Below are 11,787 nucleotides of genomic sequence, written 5' to 3' on the forward strand. Positions count from 1 at the left end.
AGTTTCTATAATACAACTATATCCTAACGAGCATTCTAAAAGATGTGGTACATGAGAAGGACAAGAAATTGACATGGAGGGGGAAATATTTAAAATCAAATTTGAATGAATGAGAACGAATTGTCAATCTGAGGTTAATACTATGTTTTATGCAGAAAAGATTGTGGGCAATGCTGCATCAATCGACAGGAGAACCATAATAATGGTTTTATTAAGGTTTAGAAAGAGGGAGGGGGAAAGGAAATAAATTGGAGGAAATTTTGAAAATTAGAAAAAGAATGAGGCCGTTGCATGTTGAGCAATAGGAAGAAGGGGAACATGTTATGGTTTTTAAGACAATCTTCTTTAGAGGAAATGTTTTCAAGCAATGATCTATTTGGATTATTTTGCTAAAGCCAATGCATGATTGTTACAATAGGTTTGGAGTCGTGAGCTCGTTGATCACATACCACATGGGCATGGAGTTGCTACTACAAAAATGGAGACACATTCGAAGGTACACATGACATAGGAAATAAGCAAGGGTATGGTGTCTACAAGTTTGCAAATGGGGCTATTTATGATGGACAATATAGTAGCAATCTTAAGGAAGGTCTTGGAGTACAAAAATATCTTGACAATAGCTCATATGATGGATCTTGGAAAGCTGGTAAAAACAGGGCTATGGGATTTATACATATGCGAATGGTGATATGTATCAAGGTGATTGGTTTGATAATAAAAGACATGGTGTGGGTACGTGTTATCTCAAAGAGAGCATGAGCTAGTATTGATTTTAGTGGATGAATTCAAAGGAGAGATGCAGGTAGCAGAATGAAGCTAGGAGGCTTGGATATTAGAAAGGCTTGAGAGGGTGAATGCATTATTGAATCTAGGGATAGATATTGTGCCTAATTCAAACACAGAACCTTTTAGGGCTAGCATATCATTAGATAGAACACCATCAAAGGGAAGTGAAGTAAACTCATATCAATGGGATCAAGTCGCCTCAAGCACTAGTAGTGCCATTGGGGGAGCAAACAAAATAGTAGAAGTAGGGGGATCGAAGTTAATGCTACAATAGGGAGTATTGAACCAACCTTTGATTAAGATTAAGAGGCAAATTTTGAATTGTGCCCACTATTTAAGGAGCATAAGGAACGTGGATGGGTGGATATTACCCAATAGTTAGGGTTAGAGATATTATTTAGAGAAAAATGGCTTGCAACCCAGTCAGATTACCTGACTTTACATAATGTGGGATGAGGATCCCGATGTGCATTTTCAAAGATTTAAGGTGATGTGTGTCGCTAATGAGATAGTAGACGATGACCAAAAGCTTCATATTTTCCGTGCAACATGAAAATATGAGGTAGCAAGGTGGTATGGGAACCTAGATGCCAAACATAAAGTGACTTATGCGGCCTTATCAAGAGCATTTCTGGAAAAATTTTGACGTCACAATTTCCAAGATAGAGTAGCCCTTCAATTGGATTATTTGTCCCAAGGAACAACCAAAAGTGTTGAACATTACTTTAAATGTATGGAGACAATTATTTGAAAGATGAATCTAGCTCCTAATGAACCTATGCAAAAGTGTAATTTTATTGATGGGCTAAATGCTGAAACTCATTAGCATGTTAGCATACAATGGCCAGCTACATTGGAAGATGCTAAAACACATGTTAGATGGTGGGAAGAAGTGCAACTTAGCCAACGAGGATGAAGAGACTTATTTAAAGAACCTTGGATGGAATATCCAAGCACTTCAAGCGGGATATCTAAGAACGTGTCTTATGTGATGGGTTCTTTTAAATCCATCAATAATTGCAAGTTCAAATGTATCAAGTATACCTTTAAATCCATACACCTCAATTCCAACCTATATTATGTAAACATGAATGCCTTCTATGCCGCAATCTCAATCCCTCTTGATGAAGCAAAGGTAGATGATATTATTACAAAATCCCTAGGAAAGTTGAAGGGGGAAATTATGAGTGCAGTGCAAACACCTTTAAAATAAATTTATTCGATAACAACTCAGTCTTCTAGTGCACAACAATCCTCTAGCAGCTCAACTCCAGACCCACCTAGATCCAATATCTGGTGTGGTAAGTGTCATGGATATGGTCATGTGGCTACAGAGTGTCCGACGCCTTCAAGACTAATGCCTGACCATCCCCCATTCTACACTTTTTGCCTTAAGATAGGGCATCTAGATACAAATTGTTGGCATAAGATAGGTCAAGAGCAACACTAAGCTCGTTCAATGCAAACAAATTAAAATTACATGGATCCTAATAATACGACTTATGTGATTGGACCACCTATTCAACCTTTTAGGCCGAGAGGATTTCCAACCTAAGGTAGACCCCTAGTACCCCAAAATAATTACAATATGATGAAAATAGAGGAAGAAATTCTCCTTTTAGGAGAAATAATGGTACTTTTCGTAATCCAATGGGGCAAAATGGACAACAAAGGCCTAGGGACTAGTAATTTGCTATCGATGCCAACAGGAAGGTCATATAGCTACATGTTGTCCAAATGTGCGTACAAATCAGGACTATACTTTTCTATGCAGGAGGTGTAGTGGCAAAGGGCATCACGAAGAGAATTTTCCTAAGCGAGAAGATAAAAAAATTAATGATAGGGGTAAGCAAGTTTCTAATGAACCCTCAACCTCATCCACAAATTTAGTTGAAGTAGAAACAACAAGGCAAGTGAATGGAGTTAGGTCTAAATTCATACCCCGTACAGTGACCTTTAAGGCTAACCCCATGATTGGTGTGGTTACTAGGGCGCAAAAGTAGCAACGAGAGGAGCAAGGTCTAGAGGAAGAAAATCCACAATTAAAAGGAGCAATGAAGAATAAATCTAAGAATATAGATCCTAATGTAGAGCTACTTGAGTCAGATTCTCCACAACATTCCTATGACCATCCATTATTACCTGTGCCTTTAGTAAATCCTAAGATTCAAGTGGGAGTAGCTCCTTTTCTTGAAAGACAGATTCCTCCTAAATGAAGTAAAGAGCATGCAGAATCCGTGAACAAGTCCTATGATCTTTAAGTTGCATTAGAACAAGTATCTTTGACCATTAATCTTTGACAATTGCTAGAAATAGCACCTACATATCCAAAGAAACTTTATCATAAATTAGTCCAATGTCAAAGGAAAAGGATTGAGACTAACGCTTCTAAAGTAACTGCGAATTCTTCCAAAACAAAAGTAACTAGAGACGTAAAAATAGTAGATTTGTTTGTGGATACAGGAGCTCTAGTTATAGATATTACTATTAATGGCCACTTGTTGAATGAAGTGCAGTCAAATGGTGGCTTAGCAAAGTTAATTTGATGATAGAACAAACGATGCAAGAATTAGAGTTGAAGAATCTAGGACCTACCCATATCATTTTACGTGTGGCTGATCAAATCAAAATGATTCCTTTGGCGTTACTTCGAAATGTGAAAATTGTAATTGCTGGCCTAGAATTTCATGTGAATTACTTAGTAGTTCACTCATTGTCAAATATCTCTTCATATTATGTGTTTCTTGGTCCACCTTGGCTATACCAAGCCAGGTGCACTCAAGATTGGTACAAGGGTTCAATTGTGATTGGTCCTAGAAATGATAGGGTTAAAATACAAGTTATTTCAAGAGGATTTTTGAAAGATTCACGAGATGAGATGGTTAATGAAATGGATGAGAAATCCAACAGTGAGTTTTATGATTCAGAAATGGAGAGGATCGATCATGAAGGACCTTATTCATGGTTATTCAAAACATAGTACCCAACAAGAGCAGAAAAGGTGGAGGTAAATACAATACATCAGCCTAACAAGGTAGAACAGATGGGTATTGGTAAATATGCTGCAACATTTTCATTTGATAATGATTCGGATAGTGATATTACTCACTGGTTGTCTACATTTGAAAATATAACCCTAGACTGCTTAATGCTCTCTATAGGGGAAGCCAAATACTTTGATGATTCACTTGAAACATATTCCCGATTATCCATGGATGAGGAAGAAAATAATCAAGAAGATGCGGTTTTTATGTATAGCAAGACAGAAGTGATTTCTATGGATGAATTAGAAGAGGAAGAGATGCCTGAATTAGTGACATTTAATGTTGATGACATCTCAACAATCTCTTTGGAAAATATGGATGAATTTGATGTTACTAAGAATAATAATGGCATGCCTGAGAGTAGGGTTTTTACTGCTTTCCCTTATGAGGAAAATGCTTTACCCTTTGGATTTGAAAAATTGCTAGATATAGTTAAAAGAACTTATTGTTACCATTTAGAAAGAAAGAAAAGAGAACGGAGGAGTAGCAATAGGTGCAAACTGTTACAAAAACCAATATCGCATGATGATGAGGAGGACTCAGCTTTGGGCTTACATAGGTTTGCACAAACATCTAGTGAACATCATGGTAATTATGTTAGAATCATTAGAGAATTAAATAAGGCATTGAAAGTGGAACATGAGGCAACGTTGACTGTTGTAAATGAAGCAATGAAGAAGATTACTGAGTTACAAAAAGAAAAGTTAGAATTTCAATTCAAAGAAAGGCGATATCTAGATGAAATTTCTCTTCTAGAGTTGTATTTAGAAGAACAAAGGTCAAAATTTAGTAGTGGGAAGTTATAGATCGAACAAGCCTTACCTGTAGATAAGACCTATTGGGACGAATATGAAAAGACTAATCAAGTTTGGAAAGAAGATAAATCTAAGTGTACTTTTGAACCATAAACTCGAGTGAAAAACCCTACTAGTGCTCCTTGGTTGTATCATCCCTTTAAGCATTTCAATGGAATTACGCAGAAGATGTATCATTATTCTAAGGGACCACTAGTTGATTATCAATGAGTCCAATCTAAACCCGTTAAGGTCAATATGCAAAATATGCCAAAGGTTGTATTACCTCATCCCAAAGAAAGGGTGATGGATTTTTCTATCTATGGGGATGGAAAGGAACCACAACTTAGATGGTTTGAACCTGCGACATCTAGGGATTTTGTAGAACTTAAATAAGTCATACATTATCTGGGTTGTCAAATTCAAGGTAAGGAAAACGAGGATCTGCATTCATTAATTGTTAAGCTTAAGGGTAACCAATGGTCTTGGAGCTTAGATGATCAGTAATCTTTAGAAAATAATAATAATAACTTATGTCAATATCGTCTTAAGTCACATGCTCAATATCCATCTGATTCAGAGCAGATATGCATAATTGATTCTATCAAATCCTCATTTATAATGAAGTCTAATAAGGATTTAAATGCCACTAATGGATGCTTGGGTAAAAATTGGTAAGGATATATTGCAAAATCCTTTTTTGAGATAGAAAATGTTTATAGAATAGAGGTTGATAGTGCTACTCAAGATAATCTCTCTATTATTCCCTATAGGGATTTACCCTTGGTACATTCTGTGAATGCGAGGGAAGAAGAACCAGAATCGAGTGTCAAGAATAGTTTTCTTAAAAATGTAGCAATAGGGATATCTGAAGATGTATCTACAATCAAGCCTCAAAAAATAGTCTCTTTGTTTCTTGAAGAGCCCAAAGTGGAAGTAGTTAAGATAGAAATGGCAGAAGGGAAATATTTAAATCTAGGAGCTCAATTGGAATCCCAAGATCAAGAAAGGTTTGAGAAGGTATTGCAAGCACATGTTGGGGAATTTTCTCGGTCTTATACTGGCCTTAAATGTATTAAAGATAGACTTTGTCAACATTATATTGATCTAGAACTATGTACAAAACCAGTATGTCAACGCCAACGACGAACAAATCTTGCGTATACAGAACTAGTCAAAGTTGAGACTACTAAGCTTCTTGATGCGAGATTTATTTATCTTGTTCCATATACTGAATGGGTTTCCCCTATTAGTAGTACCCAAGAAGAACAGTAAGAAAATTTGCATTTGTGTTTATTATAGAAAGCTAAATAGTAGAACATGTAAAGATCTTTTTTCTTCGCAATTTACAGATCAGGTACTCGATAAAGTTGCAGGCCATGAGCTATATTCTCTCATGGATGGGTTTAGTGGCTACAATCAAGCATTAATACATCCTAAAGATCAATCCAAAACTACCGTTACTATTGAATGGGGTACATTCGCTTATAAAGTAATGCCTTTTGGTTTTTGTAATGCACCTGTGACATTTCAAAGAGTTATGATTGCCAGTTATCAAGATTTTCTTTGAGAATGGATAGAAGTTTTTCTAGATGATTTTTTTGTCTATGGGACTACAAAAGAAATGCCTGATCAATTGGCGCAAGTGTTTGAATGTAGTGATGAAGCAGGTATCTCCTTGAACCTTGATAAATGTGTTTTTGGAGTGCCAAAAGGAATGTTCTTGGGGCATATTGTTTCTAGAGAAGGTATTGCTATGGATCCAACTAAAATTTTTAGGATTTTTGCACTTCCATCTCCAACAAACCTTAAGCAATTGCATGGATTTTTGGGGCATCTAGATTATTATCAACGATTAATTTCTAATTTCGCAAAAGTGGGCTCGCCTTTGACAAATTTACTTTATGAAAGGATACTCCTTTTAATTGGGTTGCTGCTTGTCAAGAAGCATTTGAATTTCTCAAGCAAAAGTTAGTTGAAGGACCAGTATTGGCACCCCTGGATTGGACAAAAGAATTCCATATCCACACAAATGCATCTATGTATGATGTAGGAGTAGTTTTATGCCAAGCAGATGCTAATAAGGTGGATCATCCAATTTATTATGCAAGCCGTAATTTGATGCGAAAAGAAATTATACTCCACTGAGAAAGAATACTTATCAATGGTATTTGTGGTGGAAAATTTTCATTATTATTTATTAGGGAACAAATTTACTATTTATGTTGATCATGAAGCATTGAAGTATTTACTTAATAAAGAAGAACTATCGGGATGTGTGATTCGTTGGATACTGTTATTTCAAAAGTTTGATTTTCAAATAGTTACTTGTCCTAGTAGAGCTCATGTTCTAGTAGATCATCTTTCACGATTATTAACATCTGATAAGGAAGAAGATGTGGAGGATGATTTACCAGATGCATTACTTTTTACTGTGGAGACACAAGTTCCATGGTATGTTGATATTGCAAATTTTCTCAGCATAGCTCGATATCTACCTAGTCCTGATAAATTACGAAAGCGATAAATTTTAATGCAAGCATGCTCCTATGGATTATTGGGGGGTTACCTTTATAAACTCTTTCCAGGTAAGGGTATCTATTGACGATGTGTAAGGGAAGATGAAGTCCATGTGGTTCTTAAGGCATTGCATGATGAGCCATGTGGTGGTCATTTTACTGGTGAATTAACTGTAAGGAAAGTTCTATTAGCTCATTATTGGTGGCCTACTCTATTTAAAGATGAATATTATTATTGTTGAAAATGTGATGTCTATAGGTCGTCCTTCTAAGAGTTTTGCTACACCTTTGACATCTATATTGGCATTAGCGCCTTTTGAGAAGTGGGGAATTGATTTTATGGGCCCAATTGATCCGCCTACTAGATATAGATCTAATCATTATATCTTGGTCTATACTGATTATATTACAAAGTGGCTATAAGTGAAAGCGCTTAAGATAAACAAAGCCATTAAGGTGGCTAAGTTTATGTATGAGAATATCATTATGCATTTCATCATGCTTTACACTCTTTTCCTAGTGATTTTTCAAGTGGTCTACCTACATATGGCGTCTAGGCTTTGTCTATGTGGTGCTACATGGGGTGCTGATATGTCTCTCCATCTTACTCACATAAGGGAGATAAGTGTGGGAGCTCATTGATCTCATCTCCAATGATAGATTCAACATCCTTTAGGTGCTCTTGGGATTCTCTCACCCACTCTTTCACCTTATCTACTACTTCAAATTGATACCTTGGATTGGGATACTCTCCAATATTGGCACTTCTCTTTTTTGACTTGATTTTCCTTGGGTAATACGGTGGTAATGTGTCTCTTGAGCATAACCTTTGCCTCAGCCTTGTTTCTCCTTCTCCTCGGGGCTCTTCTTCCCTATTGAAGCAACATCAAGGTTGCTAGGTCTAGGTAATGAAATATCAGCTTGCTTAGTTTGTGCTCAGATCATGGCATTCAGCGGAATCTTCATGGCCTTACCATCAAGTTCTCAACTTTGAATGGTCCCTAAGGTATGGATGACACAATTGCCAAACTAGTGGAGGCTTTTCACGTGTAGAGCAATCGGTGTACAACTGTGTGATCCCATAATCTGGACATCTTAGATTGGCCTTGTCTTGATTGTCTTGCTCCCTTTTGAGGTATTGAGATGAGATATGGATTCGATGGCCACAAGTCTAGTATGGGATGGGTTCTTGGTTCTATCCTCCTAGACCTTTACCTCTTCCCCTACCTAATGTCATCACCTGTACTAGTCTGAAATGCATCAAGTTAGGGTTACCTTGTTCATCATATGAGACATAAGGGTTTATATACATTTCATCCTCATTCGACTCCTCTACATGACGTATCAGAGTATCACTTGCTGGATGGGTCACAATGGTCCAAGTAGTTTGGGTATCCTTGAAGGGTTGATGTCCATCCTAGGGATGGTAATTGGCTTTGAGTCCTTGGGTATTGGGAGAGCTAATGGAGCTCCCCTTCCAAATTTCAATAGCCTATTCCCTAGGTAATATATCACTGATTTTATGGTTGCGGGTATGGAGATCGTCTCAACAGTGTGCAATGCATTGCATCGTGGCCAAACATACCACAATTAGCACATGGTCTCAATCTAAGATCCAAGCACTCAACTAGAAGATGATTCCCCCCACAATGCACGCATTACATGTGAGGTCATATGGGCTTTGTCATCATCTCTTGAATCTTAGCCAACTCCACCTTCATGTCTGCCAACTCATGGCTCTAGTTGATACTCTTTTCCTTGTCCTATGTACTCTGGCTGGATCTTTTGCTAATGGCCATATCTCTTTTTGAGGATCTAGAGATAGTACTATCTCGAGTTGTGGATCTTGAGGTTCTCTACTTGAGTAGATCATCCGCATGTATGGATTCTTTGAAGACCCTAGCTAGTACGTCCCCATGTAGATTTGAGTTTCTCACCAAGGCCTTATAAAGATTTTTGCTTCAGATTGCATTGATGAATACAATGGAGACCACTCATTCGTTAGGTTGCTTTGTCTCATTGGGATTCTCTTAAAGAGACTTTGCATGTGACTGACATAGTTTTGGATTTTAAAATTATTACATTTTTCATTACCTAAGCTAGTATACCAAGTTTGTCCTTTGTCTTCTAGAAAAAGTCCAAAATCTTGCACACATTGAACAAGGTTCGTGAGGCCATTTGCCTTGCATACTTTCTCAAACTACTCTATGAAGCTATACGGGTCATTGTCAGGTTGATACTTATTGAGTTTCTTAGCAACCACAAATATCTTGGTTTAGTTCTTAGAGTTTGGGGTCATTCCTAGCCCCAATAGCAACATAGTTTCTAGGGCTAAAACACTCTCCTCTGTAGTTGTATTATCTAAAAGACACTTCGTAAGAAACTCACCCTATGTAGGATCCACCTCTAGCATGATCTCCCTCTCAGCATTTGGTCATGCCCTAGTTCTATTGGTGAGAGCCAAGATGCATTGGACCTTATGCATTTCTATGTCTTGTCTCAACTTCTAAGCTCACTGCTCTTGGTTCTAAGAAACTATGCTTTGCAATGCTTTTATTGGCAACTTTCTCTCTTCCTTGAGATAAGCTATTATCTCCTTGGCCAATCTACGATGATGCACCATTTTGGTTCACAAGTCATACTAGTTTACAAGATGTTGGATATCAATTGGGAATTCTCCTAAGTCAAGTTCATCATCTCCACCACTGGTACTAGTTCTTGACATGTCAATGGTTTCCTGAGCAACAACTAGGATATTGATTAGGTTGATCACATCGTGTAAAATTGTGTCCCTAATCATATAAGTCTTTGTTGTTTTCTAAACAACTCAATGACTCAAGCCTCTTAGTCTTCAGATTGGTTTTCATGATAACTTGTTTGGCATCCAAGGTCCTCCTCCTACTAGTGGGTTCATTGACTTATGTTATCTTATGTGAGTTTCTTGTTATTTAAAACAATTCTCAATGTTATGTACATTCAGATGCTCGAGTGGATACTACCATTCTGAATCTATATATGAAAAGCATGGAATGTTGCATAGTGTAGGGGTTATTTTTGGTACAATTGAATGAAGAGATACTATATGTTGGAATGATATATAAGATGCTTTTTATAGGCATGAAAATAGGTACTATGAAATATTTTTGTATACTTGATGCATGTATAAACTTGGAAAATATAAAGGAAAGGCATAACCTACATACATTCACTCTCAATAACAAACACAAAACACATGTTGCTGTTGGAAAATTCCATCTTGAACATGCTTAGCTCTAGGTATAGTATAGCTACTCACAACTGTTATAAGTATAATTACAACAATCCCATAGTTGGATATAATATTAGACATTAAGAAATAATTACTAGAAACTTCAAAATATCTTCTAAACCTAACAACATCATGCAATATCTCATTGAGAGCTTCATTTTCCCTTACCCAATAACTACTGTATATCTCTATTAGATTTTTGAATTTCCCATGTTTCCTTATTTACTATAGTCAAACTAGGCATTGAACTCAAGTTGCATCAAAACAATAGTCCATTCCTAATCCTAATTGGAATAGACTTACACTTTCTCTTTTACAACCATTTGCTATAATAGGCGACTCACTTGCTTGCAAAAAGTCTAGGTCAATGCCTTCTCTATGCACCTTCTTCAACAACATACCCTTCCGTGATGCTATCAATGTCTTGAGATATCATTTCTTCTCTACTAAGATAGCTTGCTATATCATTAAGGTTTCCACTTCTAAACAATGATTATCCTCTCAACTATTTGAATTTATCCCCAACTCTTCTTATCATAACAATAGTCTCCCTCTCTTAATCAAGGGTCCTCACAGACTTATGTAAAGGGAATGAACTGCATAATATCATGAGAGAGAACGGGGAAGGCTCAATAGGGCTGAAGAAGGTCTCTTGGCTCTCTCTTTTTTTTTTGCAAATTACAAAGGAGAAGGCCTCTTTATATAGGCCTTGAGGGTGTTTAGGGATGAGGTTAAGATAGAATAGGAATTAACACCACCAAAGCTACATTAAGGCGGTTCCACCAATGTGGAAGCTCCATCTAGATGTTTTGTTGACCAATTTTGTACTTAATCAAGTTCCATCATAGGTGAGTTGTTTCCATTATTCCCCCCATAGCTTGAGTCCAAGAGTTCTCCTATAAACAAATATAGACAATCTTCATAAAATAAGATCATATCTAGCAATAATGGAGAGAGAGTAGTGAGAATTCATACATTACTACTATAATTAAGGATGATTTGAGGGTGATTTAGGAGGGGAATTCTAATGGTTTATTAGCTTAAGAGAGAGGAGAAGAGAGGGGAAAGGGTTGGGAGTCTAATGAATGATGTTTTATGGAAGTGTTAAGTGTGGGGAAGAAAGTGTGGGTGTGTATAAAATTGGGAGGTGGTCTCCACCGTAGTTGGAAAAAGTTGGTGTCCACCATTTTGGCCATATCTCCCGACTCGTAGCTCCAAAAAATTATAAAAAAATACCAGCTGAAACTTCAGCTCAGGCACTACAACTTTTATGTTGAAAAGTTTTTTGGATCGGAGTGGAAGTATTTTTAAACAATCTTACAAAATCATGTGCCTGATTTTTCTTCCACTAATGCTTCCAAGAAGGGTCCCAT

This window comes from Lygodium microphyllum, chromosome 23, assembly GCF_053477565.2.
Source record: "Lygodium microphyllum isolate KBCC chromosome 23, Lygodium_microphyllum_v1.1.10, whole genome shotgun sequence".
In the NCBI taxonomy this organism is placed as follows: domain Eukaryota; kingdom Viridiplantae; phylum Streptophyta; class Polypodiopsida; order Schizaeales; family Lygodiaceae; genus Lygodium; species Lygodium microphyllum.